Source organism: Nicotiana sylvestris, chromosome 8, assembly GCF_000393655.2.
Source record: "Nicotiana sylvestris chromosome 8, ASM39365v2, whole genome shotgun sequence".
NCBI lineage: Eukaryota > Viridiplantae > Streptophyta > Magnoliopsida > Solanales > Solanaceae > Nicotiana > Nicotiana sylvestris.
In genome coordinates, this window is record NC_091064.1 from 51,659,834 (window position 1) to 51,679,456 (window position 19,623).

Consider the following 19,623-nt stretch of genomic DNA (forward strand, 5'->3'; position numbering starts at 1 on the left):
CATTTGTGCAACTTTGGCCTCCATCAATGGGAGGTGCTTAACGAATTGATTGCACTCAGCCAACAATCGGTCTCGCTCCAAAGAAAGCTCTTGCTTGTCCAGAATGAGCCTCTACAGGCCCTCGAAGGCAAGAAAGTTGGCCTGAGAAGGGATAAAATCAAGGTTATTACTTTGAAACATAAATTTGGAAAATATAGAAAAGAGCGAGATTGTTACCTATGCCGAGAAGTCCATGCTGTTATTTATGAGGCACTCCCCCGAAAGGGAATCCATCTTCTTCCAGTCTTTCGCTGTAGCTAGCGGCTTCAGATAATTGGCAAGCTCCACTGGCTTTGAGATAATATGGAACTCCTTCGAAACCAAAGAGTGGCGCTTTGCCTTCCACGAGGATATTGGGAAGGTGCCGAATATTTATTTCCAAAGTTTCCATGATCGAGAGACTGTGGTGGGACGACATTCCCCACTTGTTAAGTTGATTCCGGTTGAGGAGATACAGTTGGTTTTGGTGGCAAAGGAACAACTGGTGTCAATGGGTATGGATTTTTCAGTGTAGAGGGAGAAGAAGCAGATGTGACATAAGGAGTGATGGTTGTTGCATGCGCTGTGGTTGAGGGCAGAAGAAGCTCAGGTTCCGAACTCCTTAGGCCAGAGATAGCAATAGGGGTCGGGAAGCGATAATCAGCATTCTCAACCAGGTCCATTTCGCCGTAAAGAACTTGAACTTCTTCTGCTGGTGGGTTTTGGAGATCCCCCGACTGAGCATTCGGTTGAGCCGATGAAGATCTTTTTCTCCTTTCAAGGGAAGCCTCTTCATCACTATACTTTCCCTTAGTCATCGAGGACCACTGTGGCCGGCTCAGTTGGTGTTTTCTTTACTCTTTTCTCTTGATTCTCTGTCGAGGAGGAATGCTTCCTCTTCAGTTTCTTGATCTTGGAATCGGGACTCCAAGAGGAGGAACCCTCACTGGAGGCTCAGGAAGATCCGTGAGCTCTGCTTCGGTTGAGGGTATTCTACGGCACCCTCCCGGCCTCCTCGGGATCATCTAGGGTGTCGACATCGGAGCAGAAGGCAGACCCCTTGGGATCCCTACGCAAGTAAAAAGATGATTAAGTAAATTTCTCTTAAACTATTGAGATGAAATAAAGAGAAAAAGGGAAAAAGAGAGGAACTTTTCTCACCATGGTTCTTAGCTCTCCACCCGTACTTGGGAGCCATTTCTTTCCACCGACGGGATTTCAGAGTTATAATATCCAAAATTATTTGAACCCATCAGTCCAGATTGTGAACCTGTCATGACCCTAAACCTAGACCTGGTCGTGATGACGCCTCTCGTGAAGATGAGGCCAGCTGACACAAACCCCCAAGTAAATTAATAGATATAATACTTCTTAATGAAGTCATTAATAATGATAAATCCCAAAATAGAGTGAAATATATCAACTACGAAAACCAACACAGCCCGACATCGGGGCGTCACCAGTCATGAGCATCTAACATAAGTCTAAGTATATGGAAAAGGGACTACACAGTCTATTACAGAAGCTAGAACAAGGAAAAATAAAGATAAGAGGGAGAAACACTGGGCTGCGAACGCCGAGTAGCTACTTAGTGAACTCCGAACAGTCTACTAGAAGTAATCAACCCTCTCTAGCAGGGCCCGAAGCTCCTGATTCTGCACATATGGTGTAGGGAGTAAAGTGAGTATGCCAACTCAGTGAGTAGTAAGAATAAATGAAGACTGAGCGATAAGAAAACACGTAAAACACAGAAAAATGCTACAAAGAGGCACCGTAAAACCAATATAATGCAATTAAAAAGTGTAATCTTATAAAAACACCTTAGTTTAGTATAAGCTTCTTTAAAACACCTTTTTAACAGTTATAAAAGTAAATGAAAATCAGCGAGAAAAGATAAACACATAAAATCAGTCCCTCGGGTAGAATATAAATAGAATCAGTCCCTCAGGCAATAACATGGAACAACACCAGCCCCTCGGGCTATATCACATATCACACCGGGTACCCGCTCACTAGGGGTGTACAGACTCCGGGAGGGGCCTCTTACAGCTCAAGCGCAATATCAAGCCATCTCGTGGCATAATCAATAGGCACTCTGCCTCATATCAAGCCACCTCGTGGCATAACAACTCAAGCCCTCGGCCTTATAATCATAAATAAGTACCACACTGCTGTGACGTGCAGCCCGATCCCATAATAACCTCACAACACAGGCCCTCAGCCTTACTCAGTCAGAAATCTCTAAAAGCCACTCGGGCACAACAAAATATGATACTCAACACAAAATATCGTTTAAAGTGTTAAAACAGAGTAAACATGGCTGAGTTATGAAAACAGTATAATGTAGCATGACTGAGTACAGATATAAAAATCAAACAGTGAGAAAATAGCAGTAAAAATCCCCTAAGGGTTCAAACAGTTGGCACGAGGCCCAATATGGCATTCAACCCAAAATATGATGATAGAAAAAAAATTTCAATCAAATACGCAGTAAAAAAGTCATACGGGACGGACTAAGTCACAATCCCCAACGGTGCACGACCCCACGTCGTCATCTAGCATGTGCATCATCTCAATATAGCACAACGATGTGAAATCCGGTGTTTCATACCCTTAGGACAACATTTACAATCATTACTCACCTCTATTTGGTCCAAACAATAGCCCGCGATGCCTTTGCCTCTCGAATCGGCCTCCGGATGCTCCAAGTCTAACCAAAATCAGTACAAAACCATCAAAATATGCTAAGGGAATAAAGCCCACTCAAAAGAAATCAAATTACAACACAAATCCCGAAATTGACCAAATCTGATCCCCGGGCCCACGTCTCGGAATTCGATAAATTTTTTATCAATAGACTCCTTATCACTCCCCGAGTTCATTCATATCAAAAGCACCAAAATTCAACCACAAACGACCCCTCAAATTCCAAATTCCAGGTCTCCAATTACAAGCCTTGGTTCTTCAATATTTAAGCTGAAATTCTACAAATTTCATGATTAATTAGGTAGAAATCACATTAGGATTGAGCATTAGGTCCATAAATATTACCTCCAAGTGTTCCCCCTTGATTCCCTCTTCAATCCCCTTCAAAAAGCTTCAAGATCGCACAAAATGGAGGAACTTAGGCTCAAAATCTCGGAAATGGGTCTTTTAAACATTCTGCCCAGCACTTAAAAATCCTTCATCGCGAACGCGTTCAATGCCTCGCGTTCGCGAAGCAAAAATTTGAGTTGACCAATTTTCCCTTCTTCGCGAACGCGGGTCCCGTCTTGCGAATGCGAAGGCGCAGCTTCACAGCCCATCGCGAACACAGCTTCCCTCTCGCGAACGCGTAGCTCAATGACCCCAGCCCCTCGCGAACGCGGGACCTCCTTCACGAACGTGATGGCCAATCTTCCAACCTCATATCCTAACCCTTCACGAACGTGAGGGCCTACTTGCGAATGCAAAGTCCAAAAGTTCTACAACACACACAACAGATTTTTGCAATTTTTCTCAACTTGAAACGATCCGTTTAACCACCCGAAACTCACACGAGTCTCCTGGGACCACAACCAAACATGGAAACACATCCCATAACATCATGCAAACTTGTTCCAACCTTCGGGATGCTCAAAACAACATCAAAACACCAAATTTGCATCGGATTCAAGCCTAAAAATTCTAAAAACTTCCAAATTTTGCTTTCGATCAAAAAGTCTATCAAACCACGTCCGAATGGCCTGAAATCTTTCACACACATCCCAAATGACACAAAGGACCTACTGCAACTCCCAGAATTCCATTCCGACCCCGATATCAAAATCTCACCTATCAACCGGAAAATGCCAAAATTCCAATTTCGCTAATTCAAGCCTAAATCTACTCTGAACCTCCAAAACATATTCCGATCACGCTCCTAAGTCCCAAATCACCTCCCGAAGCTATCCGAACCATCAGAACTCACATCGGAGCCATTTATCACATAAAATAGTCACTGGCTCCACTTCATAAGTCAAATCCCCATCTAACCGAATGGTGCTGAAATCCAGAACATAAGACGGATCCCCAATATACTTTTGGAGCATAGAAATATGAAATACCGGATGCACACTCGACAAGCAGAGTGGAAAATCAAGCTCATAAGCCACCTCCCCAATCCTTCGAAGCACCTCAAAAGGCCCAATAAAATGAGGACTCAATTTACCCTTCTTCCCAAATCTCAAGAGAGGTGCATATTTTAGAAACTCAAGCACTGTGACCGCAAACCATTTTTTGCGGACCGTAGTGGCCTTACCGCAGCCGCAATTGAGTTTGTGCAGTCTGCAAAGATGGGGGTTCAAAGAGTTGGGAGTTTGGAAATTAAGGCCAATGCAGTCCGCGGTCCTTTTTATGCGGACCACAGTTGAAGCCACCGCGGTCGTGGTGCATTTTATGCGGCCCCCGGTGGCCAGATTCAGAGAATGATCAATTAATCCAAGAAGCCTCAGTGCGGTCCGCGGTGCATTTTGTGTGGACCGCACTACCTCGTCAGGGGTATTTTTGTCCAGAAAATTCGGCTTGGTATAAATACTTTCTTTTCACATTTTAGGGTATTTTTTGTAATCTATCTTTTAGCTGAGCACGTGAACGATGGTTTTTGACTATTTTGAGTAATTTTATAGTGAGTTTATCATTGAATATTCAATTATTAGCTTGTAATTGAATCATATGGGTTATTCGTCATCTATTTCTTTGTTTTCTTCCATTATTATGAGTAGCTAAATCCATCAGCTAGGGTTATGGCTCAACCCTAGTGTGGGTATTTGATGGGTCTTTTGATTTAAGGCTTAGATGTTTATGGGTAGTTGATATTTGGACTGATTTTTGTTTTTCATGTTGAATTAGTGGTTGCAAACACTAATTTGTGCCTATTTGACTTTGGTTCTTCTTGAGAAAGAGAGCTTGAGTCTAGGAAATCAGTCCAACAAGGAATTGGGGTGTAATCAAGAGATTGATAGCCCCAATTAAAGGGTTAAACTTAGAGATAGTAATACCCGACTTGAGCCTATATTGTTTGCACAATTTTGACACCCAATTGGTCTTGAGAAAGTCAATTAGGGCAAAGTCACCCAAGCTACCGAGAGGTATAGAGTGAGTAATTCCGTGCATTGGCTATATCGCAATTCCCAATATAACGTCTTTGCCTTAGGCTTTAGATCCCGTCAAGTATTCACCTAAGAGAAAATCACTTCCCTAGTGCCTCTTTAACTAATTAGAAAACCCTACAAGCAATCATTCTTAGTTTAATTTAGCTTATCATTAGCATAAACATTAGAAGTAATATCCAACGAAAAGATGATTGGAAGAGTAATTAAGAGCACTACGCATCTCTAGTTTAGATAGGAATCCAATTCCCACTTCTATCTCCTTGTGGATTCGATCCCGACCATCTTGGGTAAAAGCTGCTTTGACCGCTCTCGCCACTTTGTAGTGGTGTAGGGTTGGCTCCGATCACTTTTTGGCGCCGTTGACGGGGAGCTAATGGTTTTGGCTATCTATCTAAATAGTTTTGTGTATTGTTCTTCTTTCCTTCTGCGTTACTAATTTGTGTGTGTCATAACATCAAGTACAAAATGGCAGCAAACAATGCACCTCTTGGAGATCTTCCACTGGGGGAGGAGGTAGATGACAATATTGTTGATGAGGTTCCTATTGTACCTCAAGGACAAAGGAGAGGCTGCCAGGCCAATGATAATATTCCAGACCCTCCCCCGCCACCTTCAAGAGTGGCTGCTCGAGTGCTTTCCAACCAAGGATATGCTAGTGCAATTGTCCCACCTTGGATCTAGGCGAGCAATTTTCAAATTACAAATGTGATGCTGACATTGTTGGAGCAGCGAGGGTATTTCACGGGTGCTCCCCATAAGAATGCTTACAAACATCTCAAGGGTTTCGTGGATACCTATTGGGGGAGCTAGCAAACTAATGTGTCAAAGGATACACTCCAGTTGAGATTATTCCCTTTTTCACTTAGAGGGAAGGAATTGGATTGGCTTGAACGACTTCCCAACCATTCCATCACTACTTCAGATAAGTTGGCGGATAAATTCATTGCAAAGTTTTTCTCGCCAGGGCACATGGAAGCATTGAGGGATGAGATCTTAGCTTTCAAGTAGGAGCCCACCGAACCATTACATGAGATATGGGAGAGATACAAAACCATGGTAAAGGAGTATCCCAACAATGATATGACTGAGGCAATGATACAACAGATATTCTACCGGGGCATTAACACAACAAATTAGTGCATAGTGAACCAACTTGTTGGGGGTAATTTCATGAAGCTGTCTTATGATGAGGATTGTTACATTCTTGATGAAATGGCTGACACGTCTTCCGCTTGGCAAAGTAGAGCCAATGTGCCACAGGGTGATCCCACGGTTACTCACTTGCACAAAGAGCTACATGATCATAGGCACGCTATATCAGAGCTGACAACAACAATGAACCAGCTAGCAAAGGCACAGTTACAACATGCTAGTGAACAAAAGAAGATAAAGAGGTCAACAGAACCAAGGGAATTCGGGTCAATATGACAATGATTGTGGTGGATTCCGAGATGATGGTTATGATGGGCACAATGAAGAGGTGCAATATGTGAACAACCATCAAGGCCAATATGGCAATTCTTCCAACCAACAACGATGGAGACCCCAAGGCAACTAGGGCAATCAACAACAACAAGGGAATAGTAATTAGGGGAACAACAACCAAAATTCCAATTGGGGGCAATCAGAACAATCAGGGTAATTGGAATGGCAACACAACAACTGGGATGGTAACAACAATCAGGGTGGTTGGAACAATGGCAATCAAGGAAATCGGGGGCAAGGCTTTCAAAGGCCCCCAATGTATCAACAACCGAACAATCCACTCCCATTTCCATCCCAAGGTCTAGTTCTTCCAATAATGAAATGGGGAGAATTGAAATGATGTTTGAACAAATGATGAAAATGAATGCGAATTCTAATGCTCAGTTGGCTTCCCATAATACTTCAATCAGAAACTTGGAAGTATAATTAGGCCAAATCTCACAATCCTTGAATACTCGCCCTAAGAGGGCTCTACCAAGTAATATGGTAGTTAACCTGAAGGGTAGGAATAATCATGTTATAGCGGTAACTACAAGAAGTGGACGAGGCGGTGATGTGAATGCCTCCAAACAAAAAGAAATTTTGAGTGATGAAGTTGAGTTGCAAGAGAATGAGGTCCCTTTGGTGGTTGAAAATGTGATTGATGAGAACCTTAATGAGGAAGTGAGGATTGATATTCAAGATGCCGAGTTGGAGACTCAGAATGACGTGAACACGTCTAGGGAACACCTAATAGACATGCCGGAAATGGTTGTGCCTAAAGCCAAGGCTCATTTGCCAAGGCCACCTCCACCTTATCCTCAAAGGCTCGCGAAGCAGAAAAATGAGAATCAGTTTAAGAAGTTTATTGACATGATGAAAAGTTTATCCATTAATGTGCCTTTGGTGGAGGCTCTAGAGCAAATGCCGGGTTATGCTAAATTCATGAAGGACTTGGTGACAAAGAAAAGATCCATGGATTGTGAAACTATCAAGAAGACCCACAAAGTTAGTGGAATAGTGCACTCAATGGCCCTGAAGCTAGAAGATCCCGGTGCTTTCACCATTTCTTGCACCATTGGGAGCGCGGATTTTGCAAAAGCTCTATGTGATTTGGGGGAAAGTATCAACTTGATGGCCTACTCAGTTTTCAAGACTTTGGGTATTGGGAAACCGAGGCCGACTTCCATGAGATTGCAAATGGCGGATAGAACTATGAAGAGACCATTGGGTATCATTGATGATGTTCTTGTCCGGGTGGACAAATTTATCTTGACAACTGATTTGTGATATTGGATTTTGAGGTAAATTATGAGATTCCAATCATATTGGGAAGACTTTTCCTTGCTACTGGGAAGGCCTTAGTTGATATGGAAGCAGGGGAACTCACTTTTCGGGTGGGTGATGAGAAAGTGGTCTTTCATGTGTGCAAGTCAATGAAGCAGCCCAATAGTTCTGAGGTGTGCTCCTTTGTAGACCTTGTCTGATAATTGATGATACTAGTGTAATGATCAATGTGGAGGACCCTCTAGAGGCAGTATTGTTGAATCTTGATGTAAACGACGATAAAGGCCGAGTGGAGTGTGTGAATGCTCTACATGGAATGGGCTCTCATTCTTATGAGCCTAGGAAACTCTCTTTCGATCTTGAGAATAGGAAGACTCCACCAACAAAACCTTCAATCGAGGAACCTCCGGTGTTGGAGTTAAAGCCGTTGCCTCCACACCTCAGGTATGAGTTCTTAGGACCTAGTTCAACTTTGCCAATTATTCTTTCCTCTTGTCTTACTAACATGCAGGTTGATGCCACATTGACGGTGCTCCAAAAGCGGAAGAAGGCAATTGGATGGACTTTAACTGATATTCGGGGGATAAGCCCCGTATTCTGTATGCACAAGATTATTCTGGAAGATGATGCAAAGCCCTCCTTGGAACTTCAAAGGAGGTTTAATGAGCCAATGCAAGAAGTTGTAAAAGAGGAGGTGATTAAGTGGTTAGATGCCGGGGTTGTGTACCCCATCTCTAATAGATCTTGGACTTCGCTGGTGTAATGTGTGCCGAAGAAGGGTGGTATGACCGTGGTTACAAATTCGCAGAATGAGTTGATTCCAACAAGGAATGTCACCGGGTGAAGGGTATGCATAGACTACTACAAGTTGAATAAAGTGACCTACAAGGATCACTTTCCATTGCCTTTTCTTGACCAGATATTAGATCAACTTGCTGGGCGTGCGTTCTACTATTTATTGGATGGGTATTTTGGGTACAACCAAATCTTGATTGCTCCGGAAGATCAGGAGAAGACCATTTTCACTTGTCCATATGACACCGTTGTCTTTTCTAGGATGCCTTTTGGGTTGTGTAATGCACTGGCTACATTTCAACGGTGTATGATGGCCATTTTCACCGATATGGTGGAAGATATTTTGGAGGTGTTCATGGACGACTTTAGTATTGTGGGTGACTCGTTTGATGAATGTTTGAAAAATCTTGATAGAGTGTTGGCCCACTATGAAGAAACCAATCGTGTTTTTAACTGGGAGAAATGACACTTCATGGTTGAGAAGGGCATAGTTCTTGGGCATAAAATTTCAAATCATGGTATAAAGGTGGACAAAGCAAAAACTGATGTGATTTCAAGGCTCCCTCCCCCTACTTCTGTCAAAGGAGTTAGAAGTTTTCTTGGGCATGCGGGGTTCTATCGGAGATTTATCAAAGACTTTTCGAAGGTAGTGAATCCCTTATGCAAGTTATTAGAAAAAAATGCCAAGTTCGTGTTTGATGATAGATGTATGCAAGCCTTTGAACTTCTTAAGCACAAGTTGACTACCACTCCTATTATTGCCACACCCAATTGGAGCTTGCCTTTCAAGCTTATATGTGATGCGGGTGATGTTGCGGATGGGGCGGTCTTGGGTTAAAGAGTGAACAAAATGTTTCATCCGATGTACTATACGAGCAATACAATGAATGATGCTCAAGTGAACTACACGGTGACTAAGAAAGAGCTTTTGGCTATTGAGTTCGCAATGGAGAAATTTCAGCCATATCTCATGGGTGCCAAGGTCATAGTTCATACCAATCATGCCGCACTCCGGTACTTGATGACGAAGAAGGATTCCAAAGCTAGACTAATGTGATGGGTCTTGTTATTTCAAGAGTTTGATTTGGAGATTGTGGACTGGAAGGGTAGTGAAAACTAAGTGTCGAACCACTTGTCCCGCTTGGAGGAGGAGGGGATGCCTCGTGATGGCCTAGAGATAAATGATTCATTTCCCGATGAGCAACTCATTTCGGTGTCGGTGAATGGTATGCCATGGTTTGCAGACGTTGCTAATTTTCTTGTGACTGGTATAATCCCGTGTGAGCTCTTTTCTAACCAAAGGAAGAAACTCAAACGAGATAGTTTGGACTTCTATTGGGATGAGCCGTACTTGTTCAAGATCTGAACGGATGGTGTGATCCAAAGGTGTGTCCCAGATGAGGAGCAATTACGTATTTTAGAGGCTTGTCATTCCTCTACCTATGGTGGCCATCATGGCGGGGCGAGGTGATTTCAAAAGTTCTTAGTTGTGGGTTTTATTGGGCAACTTTGTACAAAGATGCAAGCGAACTTGTGAAGAGATACGACAAATGTCAAAGAGCGGGTGGAATTTCGAAGAAAGATGAGATTCCTCTCAATACCATTCTTGAAATTAATATTTTTTTATGTATGGGGCATTTATTTTATGGGACCGTTTGTTATCTCGCGTAGGAACACATACATTCTTGTGGCAGTTGACTATGTTTCAAAGTGGGTTGAAGCCGTGGCTTTACCCAACAATGAGGCCTGGAGTGTTGTTGCGTTTCTCAAGAGGAGCATTTTTACTAGGTTTGGCACTCTTCGTGCAATCATAAGTGATGTGGGGTCTCGTTTTTGTAATCGAGCTTTTGACACTTTGCTTACAAAGTATGGTGTGAATCACAAGATTTCTACTCCTTATCTTCCTCAGGCGAGTGGCCAAGTTGAAGTCTCAAACAGGGAAATCAAGAGTATATTGTCAAAGACGGTCAATGCAAATAGGACCGATTGGTCAAAGAAGTTGCATGATGCTCTATGGGCTTACAAGACTGCTTGCAAGACTCCGATTGATATGTCTACGTATTGGTTGGTGTTTGGGAAAGCTTTCCATCTATTGGTTGAGTTTGAGCACAAGGCCATGTGGACTTTGAGGAAGCTGAATCTTGAATGGGAGGTGGCAACAAATCTTCGTGTGGAGCAGCTTAATGAACTTGATGAATTCTGATTCCATGCCTACTCTAGTTCTCCTTGTATAAGGACAAGATGAAGTACCTTCATGATAAATATAGTCGTGGCAAGGAGTTCAAAGTGGATGATTTGGTTCTCCTGTTCAATTCTCGGTTACATCTGTTTCCGGGAAAGCTTAAGTTGAAATGGAGTGGATCTTTTGAAGTGGTTTTTATGACTCCGTTTGGTGCACTTGACTTGAAGAACAAAAATGGGGAGGTTTTCAGAATTAATGGACACAAGGTCAAGCACTACCTAGGAAAAATTGATGACAGCCACGTGGTGGCATTGATTCATCTAAAGTGATTTGATGGTAACCTACGTCGTGCCGCGACATTAAATCAAGCGCTTCTTGGGAGGCAACCCATGTGTCTTTCTTTTTTGTTTTTCTTTGATTTTCTTTTTAGTGTAGGATTTGATTTTAGACTAAATGGTTGTGAGATGTGTGTAAGATTGTTTTTATGTAGGGCAGGACCAAGTTGGAAAGAAAATGTACACTCTCTGAAGTTTGCTATGCGGCCGCATTGCATTTCTTGCGGCCGAAAAGACCTTAGCGCGGGGGCAATATTTCAATGTGGTCCGCAAAGTGGATTGGTCAAAAAAGTGGGGTTCTTTGAAGTTTGCCACCGTGGCTGCAATGCGTTTTGTACAGTCCACGGTGGACCACTGTGACCGCGAAGCATTTATTGCAGTCCGCTGTGGACATCTCCCCAATGCTTCTGACTTCTGAGTACCGCAGACCGCGGTGGCATTTTGTGTGGTCCGCGGTGGGTAGGTACAGTGGGTTCCAGGTTTTTTTCTATAAATAGGACCTCAGGCCCTCATTTCAAACTTTTTGATCCTTTGCTCTCAATAGTAAAAAAAAGTATTGTTCATCATGCCTAGCTACACGAATTCAATTGCTGAGTCCGATTCATCTACATTGCATCTCATTTCTGGTACTTTTAATCTTTCCCTAGCTTTTAAATGTGTTTTATTTTCTTTTTAAATAGTTAGTTCTACGTTTCTTCTCCCCTTTTTCTTTAATTTTTTTAGCTTAGGGTTTCATAAATTGTTTAGATTAGGACTAATTAGTTAAAAATACTGACTAACTACCTAGTGGTTCATAATATGCATTTAGGCTTAAATTGAGCAAAATCTAAAATCCTAGGTTGGTATTACTGGTTGTGGATTACCGCGGTCCGCGGTGGATTTATTGCGGTCCGTGGTGCTTCTCCGCGGTCCGCAATGCCATTTTGTGCGGACCGCAGTGGTAAAACTTCTAAAAGTTGAGAATTGAGGACCGCAACCGCAGTGGATTTTGTGCGGTTCGCAGTACCTTAATGCAGACCGCGGTACCATTTTGTGCGGTCCGCGATGGCCTTTATCAAAGAGTGGGTAGTTTTACCCCACCTCAATGCGGACCGCGATGCTATTTTGTGCGGTCCGCGGTGGGCCCTTTGCGTCTGCACTGCATTTTTGTGCGGACCGCAGTCTGTTGTCTACAACTATTTTCTTCTATTTCCTGCAATTATGTCTTTCACTGATTCTTTTAATTCTAATAAGCTTCATCTGAATGATTCCTTGCAGATAATGGTGAAATCACGAGGCAGAAGTGATAAGCAGAAAGAAAAAGGAGAGTCCTCCCGGGGTAGGGGACGAGGCATGATCAGATTGACCCCACAAGCTCGGCAGACAATCAAAGATACCAGAAAATCAATAAGTGATGCGGATAGAGCTGCTTCCCATTAGGGAAGTGAGTATGTGCCCTCCCGGGAGGCATCCGACTCCGACTCCGTGCTAGAATATGTTCTTGACTGGCCGGAGAGGCCTAGATTGAGAGATACACCTCCAGACACTCCTACTGCTTAAGCGTCAGTTGCTATTTCTTTTGAGTTGTCTGAGGGCTCAGCTAAGACCGGTGACAATGCCTCTTCCACCTCACCTACAACTTCATCCCGGTGAGGATCCCATAGACAAAGAAGGATGGGGTGAGCCCCAAGTAGGAGGGGTGGAAAGAACCAGAAAACAAGAAGCGTGGCAAGATAGATTTGTGAGTGAAGTGGCATACCATAAGTTCAGAGAATGGTGGCCTGAGAGGAAGTTGATACCTGAGCGGAAATTCATTACAAAGGACCTTTTGCCTCAAAACCCCAATGTGCTGAGGAAGTTCAGAGAGAGAGCAGGCTGGGACTATTTCATAGGCCACGTGGAGGATTCCATTGATTACTTAGTCAAGGATTTCTACACCAATATTGCCCACATCAAAAAGGCACTACAATGACTAAGATGCGAAATTTGATAATAAAGTTTGATGGAAAAATGATCAATGACTACCTGGGCTTCCCAAAGGAGGATGCAACATTGTAGTTAGAGAAGGTAGCTTTGGGGGAGGATGCCCGTCCATGGTTAGCAGAGTACTTGGCAATCCCAGGTACCACCCCGGCATGGTTGACGGCGGGAGTCAAAATTTTGAGGAGAACCCTAAACTTCGAGGCGAAAGGGTGGGAGACATTTGTGTGCAGCAGGCTAGACCTCACCACTTACGAGAAGTATCTTCCTATCTCCCAGGCTATTCTGGTGGCATCTATAATGGCGGGGTACCCAATCAACATCGGGAATGTTATGTCCAAGGTGATTACATGGGTGGTGAACGAAGGCGATAGATCCTACCTCTTCCCAAATATCCTGACTATGTACTTTTGAGGATCAAGATATAGAAAAAAGGAAATTTGATGTGAAGGTAAAGCCGAAGGCACCCTTTTCCTGGTACAGCCTACAGGGTGATGACAACCCTAAAGGAAAGTATCCCAAGGGCAAATCCACTGCTCCTACTGGCTAGTCTGAAGATCCAATAGTAGTAGTGGCTCCTACTCAGCCTCCTTCAGCTACCCAAGACATGGCCCCAAGACCCTCTACATCTAGAGTTCCATATATCCCCTTATCCGCATCATACCTTTGACTGCCCACCGCTTGAGCCAGACCCTTTCCAGTATCAACAACTGGATGCAGGCAGCCACTTCTAAGCTGTCTGTACTTTCTACCTCGGTGGAATCCCAGTTGGTACCCCCTCAGCCGCAGGTCCACAGTCAGTGGAGGACACTCTTAAGGAGCTTCTGGAAAACCAGAAGAAGCTCTTGGAGAACCAGCAATTAATATTGGACGCTGTGGGTTCTCATGGAAAAGCATTGAAGGAGTTGACCAAAGAAACAAAGAAATTGAGAAAGACTCGGGCATCCAAGGAGTCGGTGAAAGAGTTGAGGGTAGAGGTGGGGAAATTGAAGGCTGATCACTTGCCTTTGGACCTTTTATTGCATGACCCAGCTCTAGTAGCCCAGCCTGATCCAGAGTAGGAGACAGAGAGGCCAACAAAGAGGAAGAGGGTGATTCCCCGTGCTGATAATGTTGTGATAGAGTTGGAGGAGCTACATAGAGGTTCCTCTAGCCAGCCTCAGGCCCTAGTGCAGGAACAGGACCCAGTACAGGCCCAAGTCCTAGTGGAGACACAGTTTACAGGGAGCCAGTCATAGGTTCCCGAGCAGTCCGAGGACCCAGGGACCCAAACTCATGATCCTATGCAGACGGAGGGCCAATAGGGAGTTTCTCTTTACTCTCTATCTTTTATTTTTCTTATTTTGGTTAGTTAGCATTGAGGACAATGCTAGCTCTCATTTGAGGGGGTATACCCTACTTTGGATGATTTGGGTTGTATATATGACATTACTTTCTTTTTATTATGCTTTCTTTTAACTTTTGGTATGTACATAATTTTACCATTTTAGTTCACTTTTCGTACTTTGCAACTTTGGTCTGTATATAAAGTTACTTTCTGATGTATATATTCATTCCCCCTTATGTATATTCATCTAAATCCCCTCTTGTACATATTCATTCTACTTTCCGCATTTTTTCTTTCATAGCTTCTTATTTCATTTTGATAGCTTCTTATTTTGAGTTTTGCGTTCAATAAGCCTTTGGTTTTCTTAATGCCACAATTCTTTCCAAAGGTGAAATTTGTGTGAACCGGGTGGCTCTTCCCGATGATGGATGACATGACAACCTTCTTAAAGGTTTGAGTCTGTTTTCTTTTGCTTTTTGTGTAAATAGTAGCTAGTGAGTAAGGATGCCTCAAGCAAAACTTTATTTGGGCCTAACACATTTGCCTTTGATCCTATGGTCAAAAACAAATTGTTGTGTATATGATGGTGAAAGTTATGACCTTGAGACTCTTGTATTAACCGATAATCGTCAAATGGTTTTTCGGGACCATTCATGTTGCTCAAGTGGGCCCCAGACTCTATCTCTTTAGCAATCCTATAGCTTGTGTGGTGAGAATTTGGATTGCAAGTCCAAGTCCTGAGCCATTAGTCTAGAACTAGCCCTGAATGTTTGTCGGCGAAATTCTAAGTGTAGTTTGACTTGAGATGTAATTATAGGCTCTCCTTGATCCGAATGATGTCTTGAAAACTTCCACAGCCTACCAATGATAATATCCCTAGTCAACCCTTTTGAGCCATAGACCTTTTTTAAAAAAAAAAAACAGGATACAAGCCTTTACACGTTCTAAAAATACCCTCTCTTGGCACCCGATCTTCCCTTAGCACAAGGCAAAAGCATAAGTTTGGGGGGGGGGGAGAGACAAGGAATGCAACAAAGTGGTAAAAGGTACAAAATGAAGAAAAAGAAAGGCAATGAAAAAGAAAGAAAATCAAAAACTCAAAAAGAATGATCAATGTAAAAAAAATGAAGGGATTCAATAAAAGTAAATAGATGAAAGGTGTGGAAAGTTGGGAAAGGAGAAAAAAAGGTTTTAAATGAACAAGAAAGAGTGACAGTGTGTCTCTTTAACCCCTAAGAAAGAAGTTAAATGACTCAAAAAGTCAAAAGAATGTGTGCCAAACTGAAGCAAATGAAGTGTTTAAGGGAAGATGGAACATACCTCGACCAAATATTTCGTACCCTGAACCAAAAGCCTTCACTATATCTTCACAAAAGCCCGATATGATCTTGAGTTGAATGAATCTTACATTAGTGATGACTCACATAAGGGGAAAACTTATGGTACTTAGAGCCGGACTTGTAACCTTTCTTTGAGAGAGATGAGTGTGTTTTCCACAATCCTCGCTCTGAGTGCTATAATCTAAAAGTAAGGTTTGCTTAGGGAGAGTTGAGGAGTATGAGTTTGGGTTCCACAGTGACCAAAGTAGTAGAAAAAGTTTCTTTGATGGGTTGAGTCAACTCTTGATGCTCTTGTGTCGCACTAAAACCATGGTGCTTCGAAGGTCGAATGTCGTTAATGATTCATTTAAATTGAGGGAAATTGTTAGTCCCAATTGATGCTAGATAAGGTCACTTTAGGTCAGCTGAGTTTGCTTGGATTTACTCTTAAGAGGCGGGTCTTATTTTGTTTGCTTGAGGACAAGCAAAAGCTTAAGTTTGGGGGAGTTGATAACTAGGAATTTTAGTTCATTTTACACTCCATTTTACTTGAGCTTTGATTAAAAATGTATACAAAATAGTCCCAAAGGCTTACATGTTGTACTTATTGGCAGGGTTTAGTCAAAAAGGTGACAATTAGTCAAAACTATCTCAAAAAGGAGTGAACCATGCACAAGTACCAAGAAAAAGTCCAAGCACAGTTGCAACAGAGCCACTGCAGCCATATTCCATTTAGTGCCGTCCGCAGTGAGGAGATTCAGAGAGGTGCATATTTTGGAAACTCAAGAACTGTGGTCGCAAACAATTTTGTGCGGACCGCAGTGGCCTCACCGTGGCCACAATCGAGTTTGTGTGGTCCGTAAAGATGGGGGTTCAGAGAGTTGGGAGTTTGGATATTAAGGCCAATGCGGTCCGCGGTCCTTTTTGTGCGGACTACAGTTAAAGCCACCGCGGGCGCGGTGCATTTTATGCGGCCTGCGGTGGCCAGATTCAGAGAATGATGAATTAAGCCAAGAAGCCTCACTGCGGTCCGCAGTGCATTTTGTGCGGACCGCACTACCTCGTCAGGGGTATTTTTGTCCTGAAAATTCGGCTTAGTATAAATACTTTCTTTTCACATTTTTAGGGTATCTTTTGTAATCTAACTTTCAGCTGAGCACGTGAACGGTGGTTTTTGTCTATTTAGAGTAATTTTATAGTGGGTTTATTATTGAATCTTTAATTATTAGCTTGTAATTGAATTATATGGGTTATTTTTCAACTATTTCTTTGTTTTGTTCCATTATTATGAGTAGCTAGACCCATTATCTAGGGTTGTGGCTCAACCCTAGTGTGAGTATTTAATGGGTCTTTTGATTTAAGTCTTAGATGTTTATGCATAGTTGATATTTGGACTGATTTGTGTTTTCCATGTTGAATTAGTGGTTCCAAACACTAATTTGTACCTATTTGACTTGGGTTCTTCTTGAGAAAGAGAGCTTGAGTCTAGGAAAATCAGTCCAATAAAGAATTGGGGTGTAATCAAGAGATTGATAGCCCCAATTAAAGGGTTAAACCTAGAGATAGTAATACTCGACTTGAGCCTATATTGCTTGCACACTTTTGACATCCTATTGGTCTTGAGAAAGTCAATTAGGGAAAATTTACTCAAGCTACCGAGAGGTATAGAGTGAGTAATTCTGTGCATTGGCTATATCGCAATCCCTAACATAACGTCTTTGTCTTAGGCTTTAGATCCCGTCAAGTATTCACCTATGATAAAGTCACTTCCCTAGTGCCTCTTTAACTAATTAGAAAACCCTACAAGCAATCATTCTTAGTTTAATTTAGCTTATCATTAGCATAAATGTTAGAAGTAAAATCCAACCAAAACATGATTGGAAGAGTAACTAAGAGCACTACGCATCTCTAGTTTATATAAGAATCCAATTCCCACTTCTAGCTCCTTGTGGATTCGGTCCCAACCATCTCGGGTAAAAGCTGCTTTGACTGCTCTCGCCACTTCCTAGTGGTGTAGGGTTGTCTCCGATCACTGGTGCTTGAGCTGGTGCTACTGGAGCGTCCACAACTGGGACCTGATCCTGAATTGGGGTGGCTGGTGGATCTGCAGGTGCTACCCTAGCTATTGTGGGGCCACACCCTACCCCTACCACGGCCTCGACCGCGTCCTCGGTCTCTAGTGGCCACAACTGGTGGTATTGGTGGTCGTCCATCTTAATCGGTCGCTCGTGTCCTCACCATCTTTAAGTAAATACAATAACAAAAGATTAGTACTCGGATCAACCGATTCACACGACACGAATTTCTAGAATATTAAGTTTTTCCTAAAGGTTCTGCAGCCTCTCGAGGATAAATACAGACGTCTCCGTACCGATCAGCGAGACTCTGCTAAACCTGCTCATGACTTGTGAGACCTATGTAACCTAGGCTCTGATACCAACTTGTCACGACCCTAAACCAGACCCGGTTGTGATGGAGCCTTTCTTGAAGACAAAGCCAACCGACACAAACCCCCAAGTGAATTAACAGATATAATAATTCATAATGAAATCATTAATAATGATAAATCCCAAAATAGAGTGAAATATATCAACTGCAGAAACCAACACAACCCGACATCGGGGTGTTACCAGTCATGAGCATCTAACATAAGTCTAAGAGTATGGAAAAGGGACTACACAGTCTATTACATAATCCAGTACAAGGAAAAATAAAGATAAGAGGGAGAAACATTGGGCTGCAAATGCCAAACAGCTACCTGGTGAACTCCGAACAATTTGTTGGAAGTAATCAACCCTCGCTAGCAGGGCCCGAAGCTCCTGAATCTGCACACATGGTGCAGGGAGTAAAGTGAGTATGCCAACTCAATGAGTAATAAGAATAAATGAAGACTGAGCGATAAGAAAATATGTAAAACACAACAAGATGCTACAAAGAGGCAGTGTAAAACCAATACAATGCAATAAAACAGTAAAATCTTATAAAAACAACTTAGTTTAGTATAAACTTCTTTAAAACACCTTTTTAACAGTTAAACAAGTAAATGAAAAGCAACGAGAAAAGATAAACATAAAATCAGCCCATCGAGCACAATATCAACAGAATTGGCCCCTCGGTTAATAACATGGAACAACACCAACCCCTCAGGCTATATCACAAATCACACTGGGTACCCGCGCTCACTGAGGGTGTACAGACTCTAGGAGGGGCCCCTTACGGCCCAAACACAATATCAAGCCATCTCGTGGCATAATCAATAGGGCCTCGGCCTCATATCAAGCCACCTCGTGATATAGCAACTCATGCCCTCGGCCTTATAATCATAAATCAATACCACACTACTGTGGCATGCAACCCGATCCCATAATAGCCTCACAACACAGACCTTCGGCCCTACTTAGTTAGAAATCTCTAAAAGCCACTCAGACACAGTAAAATATGATGCTCAGCCCAAAATATCATTTAAAGTGTTAAAATAGAGTAAACATGGCTGAGTTCTAAAAACAGTATAATATAGCATGACTAAGCACAGATATAAAAATCAAAACAGTGAGGAAATAGCAGTAAAAATCCCCCAAGGGTCCAAATAGTTGACATGAGGCCCAAATAAGGCATTCAGCCCAAAACATGATGATAGCAAACTATTTTAAATCAAATACATAGTAAACAATCATGCGGGATGGACTAAGTAACAATTCCCAACGGTGCACGACCCCACGATTATCATATAGCATGTGCGTCACCTTAATATAGAACAACGATGTGAAATCCAGGGTTTCATAACCTCATGACAATATTTACAATC